We start from the raw sequence: 7,200 nt of genomic DNA, 5'->3' as shown, positions 1-7,200 counted from the left end.
TCCAGAGGGGAGGATTAAGGCAGGTTAGTAACAGAACAAGATAGTCAGGAATTCCCTGATAGAATGAGCAGGAGACAATGATATCTTCAAAGCCCCAATCTTAAGATACCATAATCCTATCAGAACGGAAACATATAAAAGGAGTAGTTCCCCACCTAACTGCAGGCATCCCAGTCAGACCCCCTCTCCTCATTTCAAGAACTGTAACTTTCTGCTCTAATGAAACTATCCTCAGGCTGGCTGAGTGGCTCAGTTGGTTAAGAGCTCACTCAAGAGTGCGAGCTCTGGGCCCGGCCAAGTGGCGCGATGGTTAAGAACTGGCCGCCAGAGGGTCCCGGTTCGGATCCCACATATGAGGACCACTGACACTGCCCTCTACAGCTAAGATGCTGAACAACAGCTCAACCTGGAGCTGGGCTGCTGTGAGTTGCCCGCGACGGTGTAGGCTGCAGCCCCTGCTGCAGTGGGTTGCCATGGGCTACCGTAGCCAGCAGCCAGCGGGAGCGGCCAGCAGCCTCAGTGAGCGGCCATCCAGAAGCCTGCGACTGATCTGCCTCGCCCGGGAAGAGCGCAATGACGGTGCCAACTTGGACCAGTGAAGCAACGTCCTCCACAACTAGACTGAAGAACAAAAAACACGACAGCAGCTTGTCTGTTCCCCTTCCCCCAATTCCCCAGCACTGTTCCCATGCCCCCAATTACCCAATAAAAAAAAATCTTAAAAAAAAGAGTGCAAGCTCTGAGCAACAGGGTCGCCGGTTCCATTCACGACCTGAGCTGAGCTGCCAACAAGTGGCAGGATGGCTCAGCTAAAAAAACAAAAACAAAAACAACTATCCTCTGCTACAAACTTTACCTCTGGTCTGTGTCTCCATTCTTTGGCTTCACGAGACTATGATCCCGGCAGAAGAAATATCCTACATCACCACCCACACCCCTGGCACATATTGGTCTCAGTCTGGGGCACCTGCAAACTGAGGTGAAGAAATATGATTCAACCAGAACCGCATAGTCAGGTAGGAGGTGAACCCGGGGGTCCTGACTCTAATTCCATAGAGAGATAAACAAGTCCAGAAAGCATGGTGGTCCCACTGACCCAGGCATTGCTCTTACCCCCAGTTTTGTTTCCCTGATTAGCAATGGCTAGTCATTGGTCTCTACCAAAGACAAGGCCTCTGGGCTCAGCAGGACCAGCCGGGATTCCTACCTCTCTCCCGGGTTCCTTCTTCAGCCACCCCTGCAAGGAGGGAACTTGTGAAGGGACAGAGCAAATGCAGAGGGCCTTCATCTTAGCTCTGAGTGTTCGCCTGGATGCCCCCAAGAGCCACCAGTCTCAAGTAGACAAAGGCAGGAGGGAAATGAGGAGGGCCCCAAGGAACAGAGAAAAGAGGCCTGTGAATCTGGCAGGGGCAACTTGGCAGGGATTCTCTCAAATCGCTTGCCCCATGGGAAAGCAGCCTTCCCACCCAGCAGGGCACTGACTGTGTTCTGGGCACTGGTCCACTCCTTCGGCCTAGACTGGGCTGACCTTGGCTCAGAACCAGGATCTCTACCCTCAGACCCTCCCCTTGCTCACAGAGAGCAGGGCATCTCCCCATGTGTAGAGTGCTAAGTCAAACTTCTAGTCCTCAGGCCACCCTGATCTGCTATCTCCCCCCCACCCACCCCAAACCTGGCCATTGGCACAGATCTCGCCTGCTGACTACACGGGGTCTGGTTACAAACCTCAGCTTTTCTTAGGCCCGACATTCAGAGGAGAATTCTCTGGCTGTTCGGTGTGGCCCGGATGGGGCCATGGTTGTGACAATGTGCTGAATGAATGAATTCATTAATGAGTAAGAATAAATCATTTGTACTCAATGAATAATGTTAGATCCATACCCACCAAACGGCAAGGCTTTCTTACAAGCCACCTTCACTGCAGCCTCACTGTTCCAGCCACGCCTGCCCTCCCTGAGGCCTCCTGGAAGTCTCCAGAGTTCATGCTCGAGCCGCCCTCCTGGAAGCCCTTCTGGACAACTCTGCTCTGAGGTCCCACGGCACCCATACCTGTGTCTCCAGGGTGCCATGATGAATACCACAGGGCGTGCCCAGGCTGGTCATGGGGACAGCAGGAAGGCCCAGGCCCGGGCTCATCTTTGTTTTCATCTCTGACTTCCCAGAGAAGCTCACAGACCAGGGTGGACACACAAGAGCAACTGAGGGCATAGGCTGTCTCACCTGTGTCTTTTCAGCTTCTCCTTGTCCCTGAACTGAACAGTAAGATCTGGAATAGAGACACACAGCCTCACCTTAAGGCAAACAGCCAGAAAGGAGGGAGTCAGCCTTCCCACTGCCTATGACAAAGGGCTGACCCTCGCTTGGCCAGGCTGCTCCAGGCTCCCTTGCTTCACAGCAACCACAGGAACCAGAGCCGTTAGCGCTGCAGCGGGGCTGAGTTCAGGGAGAGTGAGTCTGTGCTGAACTCTCTCTTCCCCTGGCAGCTGGGGAATGGGGGTGGGCTGCAAGCTTCCAGGTGGGTCTCCAATCCAGAGACTAAAGCCTGGGCCCCTGCCTGACCCTGAATCAGATGGGGTGAGAGGAGGAGGGCCCAGAGCTGGTCTTCTCAGGGCCTCTCCAGTGGGTCCTCAAGCACACATCCTCCACACCCTTCCCTGCCCATGCGCCAGGGGCAGGGGTGCAGGAGGAGCCATCCTGGCTCCCCTATCTGCCATCCAGCTTCCATCCCCATCAGGAGATGAGGTGCCTGGCACTCATCATCTTCAACTCCATAGAGCAGCTGGGCAGGTGGCGGGAAAGAAAACCTGTAAAGATCAATGAGTCAGGGACAGGCCGGGCTCAAGGTCTTCCCTAAAATCACAGATGGTTAGAACATCCTTCTCCTGAGCCCCCTAAGTCCATGTGCTGCCTAAGGAATGGTGGTACCTGCCAAGCTGTCCCGGCCTGCTCTGTGGAGGGGATTGGCAAGGAGAGATTTGAGGGTACACTCCGGCATTCCTGGTTACAGCCTCTCAGCCTCAGCATCCCATCCTGGTCCAGCGCAACCTGCCCAGTGAAATGACCAAACTGCAGGGGACCTTAATTCCAAGGTTTCAATAATAAGTAAGACGTACTAAAAACTAGCATATGTATCCCTCTGACCCAGTGACTCCACTCCTAAATCTTATGCCCAGGAGAAGGAAGTGCATACTATGTTCACCAAAGGACAGATTCCAGTGTTCGAAGCACTGTTCATAATAACCCCCAAACTGGAAACAACCCAAATGCCTACCGATAGAAGAACAGATAAACACATTCTCTCTATTTACACAATGGAATATTTATACCAAATGCAAATGAGCAACCTATTACTATGATAGCATGAACAAATCTCCTGGACATGAAGTAAAATGAATGAAGCCAAGCAGAAAAGCACGCACTGTGTGATATCAAGTATCCTGCTGTATGATTTCATTTCTATGAAGTTCACCAACAGACAAAACTAATCCCCAGCTAAAGAAGCCAGGATAGTGGTTACCTGGGGCGGGAGCATGAGTACAGGTGACCCGGGATTTCTTGGGGTGCATCATTTCTTGGTCAGATGTCCACTTGGAAAAATTATTGACTGTAAATTTATGATTTGCACATTTCTATGTGGATGTTACATTTCAAGCAGAGCAGAGAGACAGATCTACCAATATTCCTGGAGTCTGTAACAGTGAGACCAGCCAAACTCCACAGCCAGACTCCAGGCCGACCCACTAGTCACAATCACCGTCTCCAGCCAGGACTTCTGGACTCTGGGGGAAGGGAGGCCCAGGGGTGGGAGAAGAGCCTGAGTCTTCAATCCAGAGGGGAGACACCAGCCAGAACTGTAACATCAGGTGGAATCTGAGGTCCTCCTCTATCCTCCTAGCCCAGGGGTCGGCAAACTTTTTCTGTACTGTCAGATAGTAAATATTTTAGACTTTTCCAGCCACATACAGTCTCTGTCCACATGGTCATCTTTGTTTTCTTCTTCTTTTTACCACCCTTTTAAATTTTAAAAGCTATTCTTAGCTCTTGGAACTTACAAAAAGAAACTGAGGGCCAGATTTGCCTACCCCTGTGCGACCTAGCCCACGCCAGACACCTCTCTGGTACCTCTGACAAATGGTCCCCAGTGTCTGTGTCACAGGGATTACCTCCTCATCAGGAACTGAAATTTAATTGTCTTCAGTTGACCTCCTGTGTGGGCTTTACCAGACTAAAACGGCTGCTGCGAGTTCCCACAGATAAATTTTTAAAGTCAGAGTCCTGAGAAAAATGCGCTGGCAGCCTCCGCTGTTGCTGAATCCTAGCCCCTGACTGCCCTCTACTGCTGCCGTTTACCCAGTGCCACTGGCAGTGGCACCTGAGGCCCTGTGTGTGCCAGGTGGCCTGCCCTCACAAGCCACAGCTCAAAGCTGAGATCAAGGGAGAGTTAGCAGTCCTGCAAGTAGGAGAGTGTGCCTGGCTGCCGGGGGGATATGAGGGCTGCAAGAGAGCTTAAAACCAAGCCCCCCATAGACCATGGAAAAGATGGGCTAAGCTTCACAACAACAGGATGGAATCTGAACAAAGCCCCTCTCTCAGCTGCCACTTCGATTTCAGGAGAGACAATTTAGAGAAGAAAGGAAGATAAAAGAAAATAGGTGTTAAACTTTACAGGCCCTCATTCACTTAGATGCACTTAGGCATTCTGGACTACGGGGGCGCACTCTCTGCTCCTTTAGGCCCCACCCCTTCCTTAGATGCTCCCTCTGGCCTTGTCTCGCCATCTTCCTCCACTGCTCCCTCTTGCTCTTTCTTTCAGCTGTCCTTCTTTCCACCTGGGCTCAGCGCCCTGGGGCAGCGGAGACTTGCTTTTGAGCAGGCCCGTCTTCCCTCCATCTGCTCCCCAGCTCGTCCCCCACCCTCGTCCGTGTACAGGGCAGAACCTGCAGAGAGGGGGAACTGTTCCAGCCTCGAGGTTCAGTTCCGGTTCTTGTTGCTCAAGACGTCCCCTCCCGACCCCGCGCACAGCTTCTCTGTCTGCCATGACCTCCAGGAAGGCTCCCAGATTGTATACTGGGAGTCTACCTATTAGTTCCCAAACAAGTAACGCCACCAATAGGTGACTCACCTTAGAAGGTCGGGCCTTGGTCTCAACTCCCTCCCTCTCCAGATATAAGACTCTCAGAACCATAGGGCGACATATGGTGGGCTATTTTTCACCACAGGGTCCCTATTCAAAGTGGGAGAGAAAAGAAAACGGGGGAGAGCTCCTTCTAAGGCTCATACACTATAGGACAGGAATATAGTGGCAGGAAATGAGGATACAAAAATAACTCCAGGGCCAGCTGAGTGGCGTGATGGCTTGGGATGCCAGCTCTGAGCAGCAGGGCCCCGGTTCAGATCCCACATTAGGGCCAGTGAGGCTGTACCCTCTACAGCTAAGATGGTGAACAACAGCTCGACCTGGAGCTGGGCTGCTGGGAGTCGCCTGGCGACGGCCGTAGGCTGCAGTGGGGCTGGCTGGCAGCGGGTGTGCGCTTTCATGAACTGCCTTGAGCAGCCGTTCAATGGCCGGCGAACGACTGCCTCAGCTGGGAAGAGCACAATGACAATACCAACATGGGCCAGTGAAGCGATGTCCTCCACAACTAGACTGAAGAACAAAAGGACAGCAACTTGTCTGTTCCCCTTCCCCAATCACCCAGTGCTGTTCCCCTTCCCCAATTCCCAATAAAATCTTTAAAAAGAAAGAAGAAAAAAAGAAAGAATGAATGAAAGAAAGAAAGAAAGAAAGAAAGAAAACCACTCAACAAGACAATGCCACAAGTCGACATGAACACAGATGTGAGACACTGACATACCAAGGTTATGAAACCTTACTGAGCTGTTTGTATAGTACTGCCAATGTAAGTGCATGGTGGCAAGTTCATGAACGTAATTGTCAGGCCATATTCACATTATAATGTAGATGATATGGTCAACTTCTTCAGTTGAGGTATTTATCTGAAAGTGTTCAGCAGTGACACCATGCCAAACACTGTTCAATTTATGCCATTAAAAACAGTGGAGTGTTATGCAAAGCACAGCTCTCTACAGCTTTAAGATTGGACAGTATCAGGATATTAACAGGAATCTTTGAAGGCCATGAAAGTTTAATATTAAATAGTCCTTTCAATTGCAAAGGAAAAAAATAATGGAGAAACTTGTGAAACCCTGCATTCTGAGTGCTGCCACAAGTTTGAGGGGAAATTCAGGAATTCCAGAATTTCTTCATCTACTTCTGCAGTCTTAATTCTGAGCCAATGATTGAGCATATTAAATTTCTGATTTTAAAAAACATCAGCTCATCCTTCTTTGCTGTTGGTTGAGATGAATCTACTGATGAAGTAAATTGTGCTTTGCCTATCATCACAATTAGGTTTTCAAAACTGTGGATGTGTTGTTTTCACAAGCTTAATAATCGACCACCAAAGACAATATTTTTGAAGCTGTATCAAATGAACTGAGTTAAGGGGGAAATTAGGACTTTACATTGATGGTGCGACAGCAATGGTATGTTTTAGATGTGGGTTTTGGACAAAAATTGAAGAAAATTATCATCGAGCTGTACTGCCACAGTCACCACCAAACAGCAACTTCCATCGATTGGCCTGTAAGCTGTTTGAAATGCTCAGCCTTGCTGACAGCGTAACCATTGTGAAAAACAGGACATTTGATCCCAGTTTGCCTCGGGTTTTGAACACCTGATGCCGTTCAGAGTGTTTTGTTACATAACTGAGGAGTTTCTTGGTTGTCAAGGAACTGGATTCAGTTGAATGTATGGACAGAACAACAGATTTTGGAACATCAATGACAGAAGAACCCTGCCTTTGGAACACCAATGAGAAAGACTGTACTTTAAAAATTCAAAAATTAAAACTTTCCGCAGAATTTAACACATTGAAGCTTAAAATAGATTGACCCTGAAATGTTAATGGGCAAACACCAAGATCACTGCTCATTATGAAATACTTTAAGTAAAACTTGCCAAAAATCCAGCTACTGACAGCAACTTATGCTAAAAATGTCTAATTTTCTTGGTCCATCTTTTTTTTTAAAGATTTTTATTGGAGAATTGAGGGGATGGGAACAGTGCTGGGGAATTGGGGGAAGGGGAACAGACAAGTTGCTGTCCTTTTGTTCTTCAGTCTAGTTGTGGAGGATGTT

Source organism: Hipposideros armiger, unplaced genomic scaffold (genome assembly GCF_001890085.2).
Source record: "Hipposideros armiger isolate ML-2016 unplaced genomic scaffold, ASM189008v1 scaffold_1857, whole genome shotgun sequence".
Classification (NCBI taxonomy): domain Eukaryota; kingdom Metazoa; phylum Chordata; class Mammalia; order Chiroptera; family Hipposideridae; genus Hipposideros; species Hipposideros armiger.
Note: the sequence above shows the minus strand (reverse complement) of the source record.